Source organism: Sebastes umbrosus, chromosome 4, assembly GCF_015220745.1.
Source record: "Sebastes umbrosus isolate fSebUmb1 chromosome 4, fSebUmb1.pri, whole genome shotgun sequence".
NCBI lineage: Eukaryota > Metazoa > Chordata > Actinopteri > Perciformes > Sebastidae > Sebastes > Sebastes umbrosus.
In genome coordinates, this window is record NC_051272.1 from 39,056,024 (window position 1) to 39,078,066 (window position 22,043).

The window sequence follows — 22,043 nt, forward strand, 5'->3', positions numbered from 1 at the left end:
GACAGAATCATCCCTGAGGAGAAGAAAACATTAGCAGTGAGCAAATAGTTGTTTACATGGAGATACAGAGCTAACCCGTTAGCATGTAGCTACATGCTAACGGGTTAGCTACATGCTACCGCTATGAGACGGTGTGTAAACACAGCGACCATCAGGGTGGAAAATAGAAGATGTGAAACAGTAGTCAGTTCATTATTTCTGGTAAAAGACACCTGATAAATGTATGGAAGATCAGAGTAATGGTATATTAATTACAGTAGTAGCTGTCTCTGTGTTACCATGACTACAGACCACCGGAGCTTAGCTTACCGGAGTGTGCCGGAGCTGAAAGACTTTCTCCTGTACCATGTCATCATAACTGCAGGTAGGATGTTTACAAATGCTGTGAATAATTAATATTGTCATTTGTCTACTCAAATAAAGTTTGACTGTGAAACAGAAATGTGTTGTGTTGCTTACAGTCACTATTTACTACCTGTACTCTTCTACATGCATGACATCAAATATATATAATATATAAATATCAGCTGTTTAAACAGTGTAATTACATAAAGCCTTTGTGAAAGAACATGTTATATTTAGATGATGGGATTACATGAAGACTGTTCTGCTGGTTCTTGCAGACTAACAGGAGCTACTTTGCTCATAGTTCGGTTGAGAGTGTGGGGCGGGGTCAGTTAGCTGAAGGTTCTGCTCTGGTTCCAGGAAACCCTTACATGGCTTGCAATTCTCTAATGACGTCAGAAGAGAAGGAAAAGCTGCAAACTGATTTTCCACACCCATTTCCGGACAAACGGAGCAGGAGAAAAAGAGAGAGGATGGTCTTTTATGATACTATGGTGGCCTGTAGACACACTGGGGACAGATATTGATGTTTAAAAGACATGGAAAAGTGCATTTTGCATAATAGGTGACCTTTAAAATATGTCTAGTACATTGTAATGTTGCACGGTATACCGATACTAGAAAGGTATTGTTCATTCATTCAACCTTTAAATAAATCTCAAGGAATCATTGAGGGCATGCCCTCATTTTCAATGATGTCGAGAATACAACAAAACGGAATGTACAATAAAACTAAATAAAAACACAAAAACAGTTACATCAAGCGGAGTAGTTTCTAATCATGGATTTAAAATCACCTAGAGGTGCAAATGTGTTTAATTTTAATGTGTTTTGTAAACTGTTACAAGTTTTTGCAGGACAAACACCAAAAGTTTCCCCAAATTTAGTGTTTGCACGCAGGACGTCAAGCTTTATCCGATCACTTGAACGAGTCAAATAATGACTAAAGGACCAACTTACCGTCATACATAAGGACGTAATGTGTGACCGTAAGTTGCCATTAAGGGCTTTATAAATGAATAAATACCAATGCCTGTCGCATCTTACTGTTAGAGACGCCCATCCAACCTTTTCATACTGGATGCAGTGATGAGTAGAATAACTGTCAGCGGTAATAAATCTATAAGGCAGAGTGATAAACTGAATCTAAGGGTTTGAGAGTGGAGGCAGAGGCGTGTCTATAGATAACGTCACCATCATCCAAGGCAGACAAGAAAACAGCCTCAAATATTTGCTTCCTACTGAACAGGAAAATTAGCTCTGTTTCTGTACAATTATCAACATTTTTGTCGTAGCTTCCTGACAAGTGTGTCAATGTGAAATTTAAATTGAAGTTTTGGGTCCAGCCAGATGCCACGGTATTTATACTCAGAGACCCTGTCAATACTACGTCCATTCAGAGTGGTAATATTCAAACTGTTATCCACAACATCTCTGACTCTAGAGAATAACATACATTTAGTCTTCTTTGCATTCAGAACTCATTTCAAATTAAAAAGTGTATTTTGCAATTTGTCAAAGACTTGCTGTAGGATTTCAGTGGCTGAGTGTGCAGTATCAGCAAGTAATACAGAACTGTGTCATCTGCATAAAGATGGGAGTTACAAATTGTTAAGAACATAATGATGTTAATATACATTTTGAACAAGACCGGACCCAATATAGACCCCCGTGGAACCCCCTTTGACATGGTGACAGTACAGAACAATCATTTCCCAAAATCACACATTGCTGTCTATGAGACCATTTACAGGATTTATAATCAAAACCAATTTCATACAGCCTCTGTAGGAGCATAGCATGATCAACAGTGTCAAATGCTTTTGTTAGATCGACAAAGAGGACAGCACAATATTCCCTTTTGTCAAGAGCAGATACAATATCATGTATAACCAAAGTAATAGCAGTGACAGTATCATGTTTAGCTCGGAAACCTGACTGGTTTGGATTTAACACAGTATCGTAATACCCTGCCATTAAAAACCATATGATACCCCATTATATTAGTACCGGTACTTTAAGAATGACAGTGTTTTAATACGAGCCGTGAGTTGCGTCGATGTGCGACCGCGGGGCCGTGTGTGTGTGCAGCGCTCTGCTTTAGAGGACGCCATCGGGACTGGGATCAGGAGCAGGCAGCTATTTTGCTGCTGGTGGGAGCAAGGGGTAAATAAATACATAAATATTGAAGTGAAGGCAGGCATACTATTTTTCTCAAATTCTGCGCCAAGTTTACCTTCAGGGTACCTTCAGATTGACAGGAGACCAGTGCATAATGTGTGATCATGGAGCATTGCATTAAAATTAACTCTGAACTGACAATAGCTCATCAATATAAAATGTAACAGCGAACAGGTCACCACAAGCACATGTGCTCTCTAAATATTTCACTAAGTCATACAGTACTTGAACACACTGCACACATAGTCAAATATAGCTACTGTAAGTGTAGAGAGGGTCAGGGTCGAGTTTGTGTCAGACAGTCTAAGATGTAATTATAGGTTTAACGTTGGCCTTTAACACAGAGAAAACACAGCCATGCATTCTCATGTACAGTATACTGTATTCACAAACAGACAAATATATGAAAACTAATTACATAACACAAACACAGTGATGTGGCAACTGGGAGCTATTAAATTAAAACATATGGTCCAGATCACAAGTGGCACACACAAACAGTTGAGAATGTCAGTGTCGGTGAGCTCAGCTCCGGGTTCCTCTATGACTCAGGGATATAATGAGAAGGTATGAATGACAGTGTGTGTTTTACTGCCCACTCTCTCTCGCCCCCCATCTTTCTCTCTCTCTCTCTCTCTCTCCCTCAAAGTCAGTTTCAGATGACAGAGTACTCTGCTGATTCCTCAGTGTCCAGGAATTAATGCTGATGACACGCAGCCTTTTGAAGGTTGTGTTTTGGTGTGTTTGAAGCGTCTGCCTTCCTCTGGGAGTTGGCGGGGCAGCACACCTGTAGCTACGATTGAATAAGCTCTAATGTAAGGCTGGGCTCAGCAAATTCTGTGTCCTGGGAGCTCAATGGCAGCTTTGAAGTGCTGATCATTTACAGAGGGGGAAAAGGTAGACAGAAACGAGACTAGGCTGAAAGCTAGTATCAGACCCGCAAACACTACAGTAGTAAAAAAGACTACAAGACACAAAACTAAAATCAGGTAGGGGATGTCCTGAATTTTTTGTGATTTAATACGCAAATGAAGCCATTTGGAGTGTTCTGAGATTAGAATTAGGGCTGTCAATCTATAGATTTATTATTGGAAATCAATTAGCAACACAGATCAATGACAGATATTGTCCAGAAACCCTCACAGGTACTGCATTTAGCATAAAACAATATGCTCCAATCATAACATGTCAAACTGCAGCCCAACAGGCAACAACAGCTGTCAGTGTGTCAGTGTGCTGACTTGACTATGACTTGCCCCAAACTGCATGTGATTATCATAAAGTGGGCATGTCTGTAAAGGTGGAGACTCGTGGGTACCCATAGAACCCATTTACATTCACATATCTGGAGGTCAGAGGTCAAGGGACCTCTTTGAAAATGGACACAACAGTTTATACTCGCCAAAATTTAGCATAAGTTTGGAGCGTTATTTAACCTCCTTCATGACCAGCTAGTATGACATGGTTGGTACCGATGGATTCATCAGGTTTTATAGTTTCATATCTTTACTCTAGCTTTAAAACTGAGCCGCTATAACATAAAAATCACAAGTTGAAGAAATTAGTGGCGTAAAAACAAATTTGACAGCCCTAATTAGAATACAACGAGAAAACAACATCTTGTTTTGATAAACAAATAAGATTTATTGTGTTACGATTTTTTTAATCACAATGTCAGTCCTGGATATTAAAAGTTCAACTGCAGAGTGAACAGGCAATGGTTTGCATTATTTTGTTAAACAGACGGGACCTAGGTTGCATACCATGACAATGAGACCTTATTTTTGGGGAGACCTTATTTTGTCTCCAGGGCCGAAGTTGATGCTCACTTCGGGGCTAGACCCCTTCACTTTACCCATCAGTTGGGAAGCAAGACTCATGAACTTTGCTTGGAGGAGCTGCAGTTTATTCATGAACAAACTGAAACCTACACTGTACATCTTCTACCACTTGACAACTGCTAGTTTCTTCTCTGATAAAATGATAAATATTGTTTTCATTAGAGATTTCTTTTGTTTTTTGCCTTGGTGGCAAAGACACTGTCACGTCTATATATTTTTGAAAGAGCAATGATCAATTGGGAAACGCCAACTTGACCCAACCAATGGCGTAACTTCATCACTCACTCACTCTGTGACAGACTTTCGGGTTTATAGGTCTGTCCCCCGCTTTCTGCGTTCCAGCCAAAAATAAGAAATGGACACAGAAAATGTCGTTAAGGATGGCATACAGAAGGGCAAAAAAGATGGAGACAAGTTGAAAGATTCCACTCCTACATTACCTGAACAACAAGAAAAGAGTAAATAGGACATGGGTTGCATGTGTACCAGATGCGTTTGTAACTCAAATGTGACACCTGAAAATGATGGCCTACTGCTGTACAGTATATACTGTATATGGAAATTTAATCTGAGCTCAATACAAGAGACAAGCCAGAAAACAAGCTATTATAAAAGTAATGAGGAAAGATGTTCAGGAGTTCTCAAGATTGAAAAACCAGAGTAACCTGATGACCAAAGGGCAAAGCACAGTTTGGACTGTGGACTTTTAATGTGTTTTTTTCACTGTAATAAGAGTCCATCATGCTGAGCTTAGGTTACATGGATTGGAATTTGTTTTGTCAGGATTGCCACCAGCATGACCTCAAAAAAGATGACACCTTAAGCAATAATGCTAGTTGGAGAGAATGCACACAGTATAGTTTAGTTTACTCAGTTTAGAAGTGTTAGTAGTAGTGTTTCCAGTTTCCCAATTCTTAGTTTGTTTTTCTGTGCAAATCACAAATAATAGTTTTAATGCTGCTCTAATCAATATTTGAATATCACCAATGGGTTATGGATAGTTATCAGAAACTCTCATCCCCCCTCAGCTCTACAGAGTGTTTTAATGTTCTTCTTGTTCTGGTTTTCTGTTTGGATCACTCTCACAGCTTTCATCAACATTGTTTCCAGCAGCAGCAGGCAGCCCTTTTTAACAAAAACGCTCTGATAAACCGACTGTGCCTACCTGCCCAGCACCAAAAGGCAGACAGAAGAAACTCTATGACTACCTGGTGAACATAGCGGAGCTTTTAGCAGCTAAAGAGTCAGATATTTCCCTCAGGAGTTGGTGGAGACCAAAACAGAGCCAAAATGAGAGGAAATATTGGACTTAAAGTCATCAGGTGGCCAGAATGGCTCAAAAATAAATGCTAATGTTGCAGTAAGTCGACTGGATGCATAAATAGACAAATGTTTGCTCACACTTTTACCACTGTTACTGTCACAATGGAAAGACAGTAACCATGCTGATGCCAAATTACTGCTAGAGTGAAAACATGAAACAACCTATTGCTACAGTTTATCACTGTTAACCTGGAGGGAATCATATTTTGGCTGGTCCTTATCACAGAACAATGGACAACAGTGAGAGCTAGTCAACTTATTTGTTATTTGAGCCTACTGGGCATGACTCTGATCAACCTCCAGTCATCCCATGTCCTTCCTCTGCACACTGCTCGGTCACACAACACAAAGGACTGTTTAACCTTTACTACTGTGTACAGTCTGCAGAAAGATTAGAAGCAGAAACACAGGGGAAGAGAAAAGAGAAAGACTTATATCAAAGGCAGAAAAGTCGAAAGTGTGTGTGAGAGAGAGAGAGAGAGAGAGAGAGAGAGAGAGAGATAAGAGGGGCAGCAGGGAAGGGAAATTGGGAAGTAAGAAAAGAAGAAAAACTGAAAAATTGTGCAAAAAATATCCCAGATATTGTTATAGATTCCCAGATGTCTTGTGTGGTTAGAGATAAGCTGATAACTTTACAAAAGGGAAAACAAAGATTAGTTGGACTGCTCTCTGTGCGCGCCCCCAAACACCAATGTAATATATCACTGAATGTTGTCACACTAGGGATGTCACAAGAACCGATACTTCGGTACCAAGTCGATGCCAAAATTCTAAAAACGCGACGGCACTCTTTTTCTACAGTACCGAAGGTACCGTACGATGCCTGTAATCAGGGTTCCAAATGAACAAGCGCTAAATGCGGGTAGATTTTCCGTTTGGCGAGCAACTCTCCGAAGGCTTCTGTCCTCTGCTCTCTGTGTGTCGGAGCCCGACACACACACACACACACACACACACACACACACACACAATAGCGCTGTGCAACAGCGTCGAGATGTTGGGTTTGTTTACTTTTTCAGAGATCCCTTATTGATTTATTCGAGAAGATGACTCACTCGTGTGGAAATCACTGAACTGAAAAACTGATCAGAGATCCTTCATTGATTCCCTTGAGAAGAGGATTCACTCGTGGGGAAAAAACTGAACCGAACAAACTGAACCTCTATCTTTTCTTGTCCACTGCTAAATCTCTGAAAAGTGGTGCTTTTTTTATTGTCATCAAAATATAACATTAACATTTTAAATAAATATTTAATGGTCTAATGGTCTGTCACCGTGTCAGTGAACTTAATGCAATCTGAGGATATATATATAGAGAGTGCGTGTGCGTGTACAGCCTCTGTTGTTTTCTTACAGTCATTGAGCTATACCTGAGGAACAAAGTCTCAGCATTTTTTTTACCACGGTATCAAATTGGGTATCGAGAAGCGTGAAAATTCACTGGTATTGGTATCGACTACTAGATTTCTGGTATCGTGACATCCCTATGTCACACTACTGTCTTTTTAATGTTTTAGTGGACTGAGATCAGTCAGCACTTTAACCTCATAGTCACCTTTTCATTTGACCTGCAGTGTGGAGCAGAGCCAAAAGAATGAAAAACATATCACCATCCCAATACTTATGGGACTGAATGTGTTTCTAGTCTTGTATTTTTGTCTATTATTCATTTTTTAATTTTATTTTTGAAATATTTTTCTATGTATGGCATCTGAGAGAAACCAAATTATATGTATATCTTATACAAAACAATGCAATTTTCGCAACTTTTTTAATTAGAAAGTCTAGGCAAGTAAATGGAACTAGAGGTTGAATCACTGAACAAAGATACGTTTCTTATTCAGTTGGGTTAAACAAGGTTTCTCCAGGCACTGACAGACGGAGGCCTGGGGTGAGGACACAGATATTTTATCAGTCCAGCTCATCACTAACATCAAAGTTGTTCATAGTTCAAAGCCCTCTGCAGCCGTCCTACGATTCCTCTAAACTCAAAGAGGTTAAATGAAGGCTATTACAATGGAGAATGAACCAGCCTATAGTGTTTGATCTGACTGGCCTGAAAGAACAAACTACTATGTTTCTCTGAGTATTAAAGTCTTATTGGATATATTAGGTCTCATGTGTACAATATCTATTAGGCTGTATTAGACTACAGAGTGAGTGGTGACTAAAATGACTAAAACTGCTTTATTTAGCCTGCGCTGATAAAGATGGAAAGACAGACAGAAAGGGTGAACAGGAAAAAAAAACAGTAGGGAAGATGAATACAAAAGAGTAGAATGATAAAAAATAAAATAATATAAAGGAGAAGATTATGAGTAAGAGCAAGGGGATTTCCACAGAGAGACTGTGGTCCACTAGAACGAAAAACACACTACCAAAGAACAAAGTCACACTCTTATGCTACAGTTTTATCACTTCTCTCTCGAACAGTCTTTCTAGGGAATAATGACAGATGTCGGATATTATAAGCCTTGTAATTTTATTGGTATAATCCATATTGTATTCATAGTAGGGCTCTCAATCGATTAAAATATTTAATTGTGATTAATCGCATGATTGTCCGTAGCTAATCGTGATTAATCACAAACTAATTGTTGAAAATTTACATTAAAGGGAAATTTGTCAAGTATTTAATCCTCTTATCAACATGGGAGTGGGCAAATATGCTGCTTTATGCAAATGTATGTATTTATTTATTATTGTAAATCAATTAGCAACACAAAACAATGACAGATATTGTCCAGAAACCCTCACAGGTACTGCATTTAGCATAAAACAATATGCTCCAATCATAACATGGCAAACTGCAGCCCAACAGGCAACAACAGCTGTCAGTGTGTCAGTGTGCTGACTTGACTATGACTTGCCCCAAACTGCATGTGAGTATCATAAAGTGGGCATGTTTGTAAAGGGGAGACTCGTGGGTACCAATAGAACCCATTTACATTCACATATCTGGAGGTCAGAGGTCAAGGGACCCCTTTGAAAATAGAGATGCCAGTTTCTCCTCTCCAAAATGTTTGGAGCATTATTTATTATTAACTTCTCGACAAGCTAGTATGACATGGTTGGTATCTAAAAGATTGATTGCGTTAATGTGTTAAAGAAATTAGTTATGTTAAAACAAACTTGCGTTAATGTGTTATTAGCTCATTAACTTTGATAACCCTAATCCATACAATTTTGCAAAACTGTTCACACTTAAAATCAATTTTAGCTTGGATTAAATCAAACTCAAACTGCATGTCATAGAAACATATCATGAGTGTTTGTGTGTCCATATGTTCACATGTGTCTGTGTGTACAGTCAAAGCAAAAAAACATTAGATTGGCATGAGGCCAGAGAAACGTGAGAGGCCAAGAGATGGAGGAAAGAAGGTAAAGAAACACAGCATACAACAATACAACACTGCCAGGGATGGAGCCAAAAAGTTTGCATGCAAGACACTCTCACAAAAAAAAGCAGGATTAACACAGAAAAATTACATTGGCAATAGAAAGAACAATGTTAGTGAGGACACTCTACCAGCATTTTTCAGACATTTCAAACTTTCTTAGACACATGTTATTGAAGACCATCCTGTTCTTATCCAATCCAATTAATCTAGTTCAGTTTTGCCCCTAGGTTGACTGCTTTGGGGCGGCAAATGGGCCGGAGGGGCTAACCCAATTAAACTCATTCTACCACCTACCACCACACCAAACTCCAACACTTTAAAGTTTCTTTAAATATTTATCAGTTACTTTTCAAAATCCACATGAACCACTCTTTACATCACCACTTCACTTTTAAAGCTGGTTGGCCTGTTACTCCCGTTATTTCCTTCCATAACAGTGGTGAAGAACACTAGTTTCATTTAAACAACATTATGGCAGCTGTCAAACACTCACCAACTCCGATCAAACGGTCAAACTAGGCAGCGCTGAGCAAATCTGAATCAATATTCTGTTACTGTAATGCCTTTTTCTCTCCTCAGATGTTCTCAGAAACATCTTGTAGTTACTGTTTAGATGTAACATGAGAAAGTTTGTGACCCACAAGCCATGTTGAGATCAGTTGAGGAAATACCAAGCACCGCCCACCAGCCAGAGCAAACTTATTTATGCAGATGATAATCTAATTCAAAAGTAAGATCCCTATGTTTATATCATAAAGGAACTGTGTTATATAATAAGTAATAATCGCTAAGATTTTTTCAAACTTTTACATAGATGTCTGTTAAGTCACTATCTATCGCCGAATGATACAAGCAGCGTACAGTTATGTTGCTTTCACACTAAATGAGAAGCAAATTTTTGCCTTGCTTTACTTGCACAAGTTTGACCACCAGGATCATTTGTGTTTATTTGCATCACTCACGCTGGACACGCCGGAGGAGGGCTAACCTCCATGGATACCGACGTTTCATCAACCATGGCCGAAATAACCACTATTTCAGCTTTGTACATGTTGTGGAAGTCCGAGATACGTCAGAAAACCAAACGCCGTCGTGTCTGGGTTCATAACATCACCCGGGGGCGGCACTCCCTGAATTTCACCAGGCCGTATACACTGTATCTAGCAGCCACATGTTGCTACTGCGCTATGAACACAAAATATAAACAGATTGTGCTGTGATTTAATTGCAATAAATGTATCAAAAGGAAAAGGATGCTGAAATAACTACATGAATTCATGCTTGAGTCTGTCCGCAAGACAACAAGCAAACAACTTTTAAAATGTATGTTTTCTGAATGGAGTTTGGATGGATCAGTGCCAGGATATGCAGCTGCTCCATCAGCACTCAACATAAAGTCATCTAGGCGTAAATATGGCAGCAATGTTATTTATACCATAGACATAGGTCTCGTAGCTCTGGGTGACCACAGACAGCTACAATATTGTTTTCCTTCATCTCTGATTCAACGTTAGGACGTCAGTGACAGCAGGAGGACAATTTCAACGCTGATAGGCTTTCGACACAGCGTCACTCCTGCAATTACCGCTCATCGCCATAGCCAAAAAGAACAAAACGGAGATCTTCGAGATTGTTCGAGGTAAAATATGATAGACCCTTTTAGTGTGGACGTCATGATGAGGTCACGGTGTTAGCTGGAGGCTAAACAAAGGAAAGACTGGAGGCTAACACTAGCAGTGGGCTAAAGTTCCACATCTAAAATGTCATCTTGCTGTGTTGTTTGGTGCCAGAATCCAGATATCACAGACATTTGAGATGACAAACTGTGATTCGAGGCTCTAGCGAGCTACAAAATCGGAGAAATGTTTCAGAGAAGGAGAGTAAATGTTGCTAATATTTAGCCTTCTGCTAACCGCAGCCTTGAGCCGTTGGCTGCTGTTAGCAGAAGGCTAAACTATTATCAACCCTTTCTCTCCGTCTCTGAAACGCTTCTCCGATATTGTTTGACTCTCTTTCTGACTGACTTTACTGAAGGATAGTTAACTATAGACATCCAAAGATTTATACACCCTCAATTTACCTTTACAGCGCTGCTGTTGGCCACCAGCCCGCTGGTCGGCAATGTGCTTTCCTACGCTGTGACAAGAGTGTGAGGATGAAGCATTAAGTTGTTCAATTTTACTCATTTAGCGACCGGCTAGTTAGCTAGCCACCTTGCTAATTCCACCATGCTACAGAAAATGAGCCCAACAGAGGACAGCGCTGGGTCACGGTCCCTCTGCCTCACTCCTCGCCGCTAGGAGACGACTTCACTGGGAGGAGAGCAGGCGTTAGCTAGCTAGCTTGTCAGTCTCTGGACAAGCTAGCTAGCTAACTAGCCACTTCCAGAGACAGAAAAGCTAGCTAGCTAGTGTTAGCCAGCCGTCTACTCCTCCTGAAGTAGTCTCGAGCGGTGTAGGGGTCGGCTAATCTGGTCCTGTTGGTTAATGTTAACTTTTTCAACTACCACTGGTGATCCTGGAGAGTGAGTGACAGCACATGTTGAGAGAAACTAGCGGTGTGTTCCAATCCGCATACTTCTGTACTTACACTCACTATTTTGAGTGCATAAGTGCGTTCCAATTGGGAAGTACGGCAAAATGCAGTGCACTCAAAGTACCCGGATGTTGTACTCGGTCAAATCGTTGAGTGTGGAACGCTGGACACTTTCCACACTCATTTGCCTCCATCTTGGCTATGTAGTGGAAGGGGCGGAGCCACGACCACTATTCAAACATACATAGATAACAGAATAAAACAATACAATACGTAAACATACCGGTGCATTTTCAGCCAACAGGAGGACACATCGTAGGCGTAGGCGACGACGTTGTAAACGTAATTTCCACTCTGCTTTCATTTTTTTTCAGAAGATATTTTGGCGGGTAGTGAGCCGTGGTCAAATGTTGCGATCGTCATTTCCGGTCAGTGCGCCGCAGAGTATTCGATTTGAGACGATTCTACCCCGCTGAAATTTACGCACTACTCAAGTGAGTACAGAGTGCACAAAGTGCACCACATTGAAGTGTACTTCTGGAAGTACGTGGATTGGAACACACTCTAGGATTTCCTTCAGCCATTGTTAAAAAAACAAGACAACAATACTTGCTAGCCAGCTTTAAAGGGACTGTTTGTAACTTTTTAAGCGTATAAATGTAGCGGGTCGGCACACATGTGTGTTCGCATATGCGCGCTTGCGTTTGGCCGGAGCCTCGTCTCCGCTGCCTGCTCTCCTTCACTCAGACAGCGCGCGCGTCCTCGCTGTCTCGCTCCACCTCTAGACGTGAACGCGCGCTCACTACACACTGCAGAAGAGTTAGTTTAGCTCTGAGAATATCTAGTGAATGTAGAGTGGACGTTTGTGCAGAGATAACTGCTGCAGCTCCTCCAGACCAACAGAGGTTTTCCGTGTCTTGTGAAGTGACGGGGCTCCTCAACGAGTTACGTTATCATCTCGTTACTGACCGGGTGCCGGTGTCTTCAGCTGCCAGCTGCGGTCGGGAGGCGATAACGTAACTCGTTGAGGAGCCCTGCTGCTGAAGCCTGCGCTGAGCAGGAAAAGCCAACACTAGGATCAGCATTCATTCATGGAGAGACCTTCGTCTGGTCAGCTAACATTACTGCCAAGCAGCTGAAATATAGAGTGATATTGTGGTTTTAGCTGACGTCTGTCGCCTCACTGTTTTGAGCGATGCTCGTTCATGTCTATGTAGAGCGAGCAAGCGCAAGCTCGACGCTGACTTTCGTTGATTTCAAGGCCACAGGTGTCGCTGTTAAGCAGCATTTCTGAATCTTACAAATAGTCCCTTTAACTAACGTGTTCAGAGGATTATTCTGCCTTTAACCCTCCGCCCACTGAATATGTCACGTGACTTTAACCTCATGAGTACTTGATTATTTTCCACTGCAAGTCCATAAGTCATTAAGTCAAAGCAGGGCCTCAGCCTGTTCAGTTGCCATCATGAGTTTTAGCTCAAAGTCACTTGAAGGCAACAGTGATTACAGTATCTAATCTAGCCTCATGAGCATCAGACCACAAACATGCTCAGTCATTACTCATTATTATGTTTAAGAATTCAAAACTATTTTGTTTAAACCACTTGCAAATATCCACACTGTAAAAACGAAAACTTAAACATTTCTGGCCTTAAAAAGACTTTTCAGTAAACTGAACAAAAAATATTAAAATGTGTTGGAAACTACATAAAAGTATGTATCTCAACTACCTTTGTTAAGTTTCCTGTGTAAAGTTCTCATTTCAAAACGTAACGTGGCAAAACTCAAAATTCTAGGTTTGAGGCCAGGTCAAGGTGGCAAAACGCAGAATTCTAGGTTTGAGGCCAGGTCAAGGTCTGTGCGCATGCTTCGCGGAAAGAACGGGATCTCCAACACAAATCTGCAGGGGTTCTCATCCACGCTTTGGATTTGTCACACGAGCCGCCATCTTCCCTGTACTCCTCAAGAGGTTAACATTGTCCTAAAGGTGAGCACTTTCTTTGACTATTGTATTGTAATTCTAGCTTTACAGTAATTGCATGGAAATTTGACTCAGTCCATTGTGCTTTGGATATGCTGCCCGGTTACTGTGGCTGTTAGTTAAGTAGGCGCAGTATTCTGGTCATTACTGATACATAGGCCGCCTCGAACATTAGCTAGCTAACGTTACATTACAAGTTGGAAAACGTTGCAGGACCGAGGCACTGACTTTACTGCACCGGTTGCCAGGGCCCAGAGATGTTTCTCCGTCATGTGAATTGAGTCGAGAGGTTTTTTGTGCTTAAAGCCGTGTGTAAATTATCATGTTTCGGACGTCAAATGTATTTTTACATGGACAAATTTAGCTAGCGACATGGCTGGTTGTTAGTTTAGCAAATATAAGATGGACTATATGAGTGCCAGGAAGATTTAACTACATACATGGGTTTGATTAATGCTCTGGGAGAATTCCCCGGACCCTGCCAACCTGTTATACCGAGGAAGGCGCGGCACATTTCGGATCCGCTGCAGACGCGAGTCTCTCAGGTGGAGCCTGGCGCACACACCCACACAGTGTTATATGTTAGACTCTACATACTCTGCGTCCGCTGGTAACGTTACGTCTCGCTTGTTATTGCATTGAATGAGCTGCGATGTCTCATGTTAAATATGAACCGTCTTATGACATTGTTTTAATAGTTTTGTGTAGCTGGATACACTTCGTCATTAACAATAAACCTCTCCACCCACGGATCACCTGCTGTGATAACGGAAAGTTGTGTTATGTAGGGGGCTACTGTATAAAACGTAATGAATATTGGCAACAGAGCAGAGACATACAGGCAGCGAGAAACGGGAGGAGGCGGCATGGGACAAGCTGCTGTGTGAGGACAGTTGCAAGTGTGTGTGTGTGTGTGTGTGTGTGTGGATAAGAGAACTGAAGAGAAGCAAGGTGAGCAGATTAAAGTCGTTTGTGAACAAACGCTTAAATAATCTAGATAATAAAGCAAAATTAACATAATATATAACCTAACTTAATAAAAAGTGGTAATGTATTTGTTGAAATAATTTCAATAGGCCCCCTATTCTATACAAAATGCAAAGCAAGTAAGTTGTCACCTCTAAACTCCTCATTGTTATTGCAGGATTAACATTAGGAACACCTCTCAGTATAACCCAGTATAGTTCAACAGCACCACAAATTAATAACATCCTCCAAAATTACCACCAAAATAAATCAACACCTCTGTTTATGCACACTGTTTATTTGTATGTATATTTCGTAAAAAAAAACAAAAACAAAAAGTTAGTCAACTAATTGGACTTTTAATTCTCATCGCAGTTATCCTATGAGGACACACTTTTTTCACTCATCTTGTATATCATTTAAAAAATCAACAAACTGTGCATTGCCCCTTCCTGCAGTATGAGTTTAAATGTAACAATTTCAATGATATTCTATTGTATTCTAACTATTGTATAATCTGCTTATAGAATAGTTTCTGCTGGGCAATGCAGTGGACTGCTGAATTTCTACAAAATACTGAACATTGTGGTAAACTTTGAGAAAGTGTGTTTGCAACTACAAGGCTGTCCTTTTGGTTCCTGGAACATTACAGGTCTTACGAAGTTATTGACAGCAGCTACACAGATGTAGAATCCTGGATCCAGAGGCTTTGAATGATTACCACCTACTGACTGCATACCCAGTAGCTGGAAAGTTGATAGTGATCCCAAGGATGTGCCTGCTGCATTACATTTAATGGTATGTACTATGGATGTGCATGATCAATGGCTTATTGTTTGATGACCATATTTGTAAATATAAATATACATTTTTGTTTTTTTTGTGTATTTTTTCAGTCACTCTATAGACCAAATGTTGTCATATGCATTGTACTATAGATATATTTAAATTTGTACTTAAATATGGCAATTTAAAGTTCAGCAAACAACTTGTGTTTTTTGATCATAGTGTGATTTTCGACCTAGAGAATGTCTCCATTGTTTGTCCACAATCACTTAAATCATTTGTGAATGCCAGCACATACTGAATAATTGATTTTTGTTCATGCAGATTAGTCAACCATGAAACATGGGGACTCATATTGGTTCTCTTTTGACTTCTGAATAGATTCATGCAGATTAATACTGTAGTAACTTAGCTTTCCGTTAATCATTTGAGCTAAGTTGACAGCCCTGCACAACTTTTGTTTTTGTTAGTCTTCACAGGCTTTGTTACTGTGCGTAAACATAAACCCAAAACTCATCCGGAGGGTTCAGCTGACTGAACCCCCTGAATCTGTCGAGCATCTGCAAGATGAACTACGGGAGAGGCTTGGACTTAAAGGTGAATTCTCTGTACAATATGAAGACCCAGATTTTGGTAACGCACTTTGCAACTTGATAGACATTGCAGAGTTGCCTGCAGAAAGGGCCGTCTTGCACATTATTTGGAATGATGATGAACCACAACCACTATCCGAGGCATCCTCCCTCTCTTCCTTTGATACAGCCAGCCTCAGTTCACCAGCCTCTTCCCACAGCTCATCTTCGATTATTCGGACCTATTTGCGAGACATTTCAGTGGCCTTCTCCATTTCCGGTCCCCCCTTTCTCATATGATGTTGAGTTAAAGCTTCGTAAGGGCAATGACATATATGAAAATACTGGGAAAGGTCTAAGTGTAACAAGAGACATGAAAATGTAAATTCTAGACAAGCTGGCACAAGAAATGTTTGCCCTGAAAGCCTACCCTGACAAACATCAAATTGAATCTGTTGCTTTTGAACTTGTCAGTAAATATCCATGCCTTAAGGAGCCTGGTAGTGGCACAGGATACGACGGCTGGACAACAAGCATAAAGTATAAGTTTGGAAACTACCGATCAAAGCTGCGCCAGGCTGGCTGTAATGAGGTCAGTGTAAACAGGAAAAGAGGGAGGGATGAAGATGTTGATGAGGGTAGGTTTTCCTTGAAAAAAACAAAGTGAGGTGAAGTCAATCATGTGCCGGATCATCCGGAAAACTATGATGATGATGCACTCGAAGACCAAAGATGTGTCCTGGTGGATGAAATGAAAAATACAGGAAAGACATGGAACTCATCGGACAGAAGATGAACCTCACATTCTCTCTCAGGAGAAAGGAGATTGTCGAGCTAGAGCCCATGGTCACGGAAATCCACGAGAAATAGCCTGCTCTGTTTCTTGAAAAACAGGCAAGACAGATTTTCTTTAAATATATTGTAATATTAAGTAATGTTTATTTTTGAGTGCTTTTCAAAGCAAGGATGACCACAGTGTCTTCCATTGGATTATTCAGAGTGCTACTGTGTAAGCAATAGTTTTGTGACATCAAAAGTTTTGGTTCTTTTTGACATTTTCATACTCACCATGTAGATCAGATTAACATCATTGAAGAACCTGTTGGGGACCTTTCGAGCAGCCTTAGACAAGTACTGTCCTCGACTGCTTAAACTCTATCGTGCCAGGAAAGGAGCCTTTGGACAAGACATGGAAAGCCTCTTGGATAGGCTTGATGAACAGGTAGTTTTATCTATTAAACATTGTATTGATTTTGGAATAAATATTGAAATGGCCCAGGCTACTTCTTTTGTGTTTGCTGTTAAATTAAAAACTATAGAAACATTTAGGTATTTTTGAGAATCTACAATAATTCTTAACTCCAGTAGTGTCCATTAGCAAATACAATAATTATAGCTGATTCTGTTAGTATGAGAAATGTTCCACTAATTACACTGTAGAACTACATGGTGCATTTGAGTGGATAAAACACCACAAGTTTTCTTTTTTTGTTGCATTCAAAACATACTGTGTTTTTGTCTATTTTGCTTCTCTGCTACAGGTTGTCTCTTCAATTCTAAATACTCTGCATATATTTAGATTTTGTTGCCTGACCTTATTTACTACATGAAGTTGGGTAAATGGTTTTCCAGCACTACGTAGTGTATGGCTCAAATGTCCCATACAGTACAAAGGTAGCCTGATTTTATGCCTTTGCGTTGGCAATAGCCATGGCCAGAGGCATTATATTTTCAGCTTCTCCGTTCGGCCGACCGTCCATCCTTTATGTATGTTTGTCCTATTCTTGTGAACGCGATATCTCGGGAACGCCTTATGGGATTTTTTTTAATTTAGCACAAATGACCACTTGGACTCAAGGATGAAGTGATTATAAACTGGGGAAAAAGGTTTGGAAACTTGTGTTTGGTTGATTATTTCTCTGTTGTTACAATGCTAATTGGCATTGTATTTTACATCGTTGGAAAGCCCGTTTATTTACCTTCACAATGATGTCCAACTTGTAAGGATCATGCATCTGTGGGATGAGCAGCACAGCTGATTATGTGGGTAGCACCCAAGAAAAATTTGCCAAAATGCTCTGCCAATGGTAAACGGTATATTCTCCTGTTGGTATTGACTCTTGTTTTGAGCTCCAGGTGCTGCCAATCAGGCACCTGATTGGCAGCACCTGTGTGCATGGGGCCTGCTGGGTACTGCACCCTACTAAAATTATCATTTGGTGTCTGCTCCAAGCATCGGCATGCCACGTTTATCTAATCTGGATAAGGCCCGTGCGATAGGGCAAGTTAAAGCTGGTGTTCCGCAAAACCAAGTCGCATCATTATTTGGAGTCAGCCCTGGTACCATCTCCAAACTGAAGGCCAAAACCCGTGAAACCAGTGATGTAAAAGACAGACCGCGAAGTGGGCGTCCCAGGAAGACAACACCCCAGGAAGACCAGTTCATCACCCTTACAGCACTGAGGAAACGTAGGCTGTCTTCTAGAGATTTGCAGGCAAGGTTTGCAGGACGTTATGGCATACAGATCTCTGATCAGACGGTCAAGAACAGAATGCACACAGCCAATCTCAAAGCTCATAAGGCTACCAGGAAGCCTGCAATGACTGCCCTTCACCGTCAGGCCCGTTGGCGCTGGTGTCGACAACACAGAAAATGGAACCTGAACATGTGGGGGAACGTCATGTTCAGTGATGAGTCCAGGTTCTGTCTGCGAAAGTTGGATGGCAGGGTCAAAGTATGGAGACGACGCGGAGAACGCTATGCTGATTGTTGCACCGATGGAGTAACAGCTTTTGGTGGGGGCAGTGTCATGGTGGGGGGGGGGGCATCTCCCTCACTGGCAAAACAAGGCCTGTCATCATTGAAGGCCATCTCAATGCAGTGAGATATCGGGATGAGATTCTGCAACCAGTGACGATCCCATATCTCCACAATCTGGGACCTAACTTCATCCTCCAAGATGACAACGCTCACCCCCACAGAGCCAGGGTTATCACAGACTACCTCCACAATGTGGGAGTAGAGAGAATGGAACGGCCTGCCAAGAGTACACACCTCAAACCAATTCAACACTTGTGGGATCAGCTTGGGCGTGCTGTACGTGTTAGAGTGACCAACACAACCACGCTGGCTGACCTGCAACGAATCCTGGTTGAGGAATGGAACACCATCCCACAGCAACGTGTGACCAGGTTGGTGACCAGCATGAGGAGGAGGTGCCAGGCTGTTGTGGCTGCATATGGATCTTCCACCGCTACTGAGGCTCCTGTCGGTGTATTAAATGAATAAAGTGTAAAATAGTCAACATGTCTTGTTTGTTCCTTGTTACTGATAGAGAGTTCAATCATCCAATCCACCAAACAACTCAAAACAAGAGTCAACACCAACAGGAGAATACACTGTTTACCATTGGCAGAGCATTTTGGCAAATATTTCTTGGGCGCTCCCCACATAATCAGCTGTGCTGCTCATCACACAAATGCATGATCCTTACAAGTTGGACATCATTGTGAAGGTAAATAAACAGGCTTTCCAACCATGTAAAATACAATGCCAATTAGCATTGTAACAACAGAGAAATAATCGACCAAACACAAGTTTCCAAACTTTTTTTCCCCAGTTTATTTTGGTGGCCAAAAGTCCATTTCACTACCATTCTTGTGAACACAATATTTTAGAAATACCTTGAAAGAATTTCTTTAAAATAGTCCACTTGGACTCAAAGATGAACTGATTAGATTTTGGAGGTCAAAGGTCAACATTACTGTGACCTCAAAACACGTCTTTGGCCATAACTCAAGAATACAATACAAAAAGTTCTGACTTTTATATCCCGAAGGTCAAAGGTCAGTCCCATTCTTATAACTGCAATATTTCAGGAATGCATTGAGGGAATTTCTTCAAATTTTATACAAACATTCACTTGGACTAAAGAATGAACTGATTAGATTTTGGTGGGCAAGGTCACTGTGACCTCACCTAATTTCAAGAAAGCATAACAAAGTAACGTTGATTAATTTTCATTACCATATCCCTGCCCTATATAGTTCAAACATAAGGGGATTTTTAAGTGGAAAGTTTCTTACTTATCACATTCAGCAAAGTTGTTGTATTATCCAAGACACACCATGGTAACAAAGTCACAAATGGATCCTAACTTCGGACATGCTGAAATTGGCCTTTAATCTCTCATTTTAACCAAAAGTCCTATTGCTTTCTTTTTTGGGGATTTCCAGATATCTGACATGGCAAAGCATCGAAGGAGAACGTGTCTGGAAGGTATACCCATATTTGTTCGTGACAGTTCAGAGAAGCTTTTCCTGAAATGCCTGGTGAGTAGAGTATGGTGCTTTTCTATCAATCATGAGTGCACATTAAATGTCATGCGCATGCTGTTAATTGTCTTCTATGCCTATAATCTTGGATGAGAAATTTGCTTTAAAATGTAGCCAGAATGTCAAGATAAACACTAAATCTGCTACCAAACTATCAGTGGGCTAGCTTGAAATGTAGAACACTCATGATCTTCCCAATATTTATTGTGTGATTGCTGAGCAATCAAACCAATGTTTCCTTCGCAGTTTCATTTATTATCATGTTTTCTGTACATGAGTATGCAATCTAAATTTGGTTCTATTTCTGGCTTCAACAGGACACTGATCCAGATGATAGGCAGACCGTAGGTGCCAAGATGGGTATCCTCACTGTCCTCGTAGATGATGATGCACCTACCATGTTTCCGACAGTCAACAGTATTGCTGTTTGTAAAATAGGCGTTGGTGTAATGGATACCAAACTTGTGACCTTAGTGATGCTGAGTGAATGAACCCTTAGATGATGGTTCTATGAATGTCATTTACAATCTCCACAGGTTGTCCGGTAAGAACATGAATATGATGACGATGTATCAATTAGTCCAGGTCACACACACTCTCTTTGAGATACCACTCATTTATTGATTGAAGATGGTTTTTAAATCCTTTTGAATAGTGTGGATAGTGTGGATAGTGTGGATAGTGGTTACTAAATACAGAAATAAAATAGAAAACATGAGCAGGTATTAGTAACATGAAGTAATAATAAACAAACAGCATTGTATGAAATACAATGCAAGCTAAACAGTTTAAAACAGGAATAAAAGGAAGAGAACGCAGCCTTCTGAACTTTAAGGGAGCGTCAACAAATAGCAGACTCAGGCTCTCAGGCAGTACAATGAGCAGAGTGCACACAGAGGGTGATATGAGTAATTGTGCGATCCCTTAATGACGGCCGCATATGCCCGTTCACTGCGCTGTTCTAACTTAAATGATGTTGACACAGAAACACACAACTTATCATTCAAACTCTTATAGACAAACACTCGTTTGTATTATAACATGATACAGGTGACTTTAGAATTATAACGGTGCAGTTACTAAACAATAGACAACTACAACAAATACTCACTTTCTCATGGACGCACAGGAAAGACCATATCAATAATAAATAGAAAAGAGTCCAGAAAGGTGCAACACTGATACTGAGCTGAGTTGGAGGACAAATGAGGCTTGCGATCTGCGCAGAAGGTGATTGGAATAACAGCACTGTCTGATCATGTGAAGACCATGCGCCAAGCCACAGACTATTGGTCCGTGCATGTGATCAATGCATGGGCTGGTGAGGGGATGCTTTTGGTTAAACTGCTGCACCTTCTGAACACTGTTTTATTGGAAGAGGCCATTGTCCTCACAGATCTACCAGACCTCCCCACTGCATTTGCCTACCTTTAGTGTCTGCTCTATGCCTTGAACATGGACTTCCCAAAACAACATAAGTACACTTTTGAAGCTATTATGCACATCTTCATGAACATTCCACTAGTTGTTCACAGCGCTTTGAGCTTGAAAACCAAGTTCTCACTCTAACACTTTAAGCCACAAGCTTTTATTTTTATTTTTTTTCCTATGCTGGCTTTATTTTTTTTATGAAAAGGCATTTGAGCTTTTACTGTATACTGGAAGAGTTGAACATTTTGTGTGGTTTGCATTTCACATTTGTGGATTTCATTCTTGTTGATGTTTGATTTACCCTAGGCTTATGGAACATAAACTGTATGCATCTTAAAAGAGAGTT

General features: G+C 40.7%; 2 long non-coding RNA genes across 2 annotated transcripts; both read left to right on the forward strand.

The window, feature by feature from the left end:
• Window positions 1–10,481: 10,481 nt before the first annotated feature.
• On the forward strand, window positions 10,482–15,967 carry LOC119486231. The gene is made up of 3 exons (XR_005206491.1): window positions 10,482–10,730; window positions 15,226–15,371; window positions 15,830–15,967. It is a non-coding gene; the product is annotated as an uncharacterized LOC119486231 (long non-coding RNA).
• A 277-nt stretch (window positions 15,968–16,244) lies between these two features.
• LOC119486232 lies at window positions 16,245–20,831 on the forward strand. The gene is made up of 2 exons (XR_005206492.1): window positions 16,245–17,153; window positions 20,584–20,831. It is a non-coding gene; the product is annotated as an uncharacterized LOC119486232 (long non-coding RNA).
• The last annotated feature ends 1,212 nt before the right edge of the window (window positions 20,832–22,043 follow it).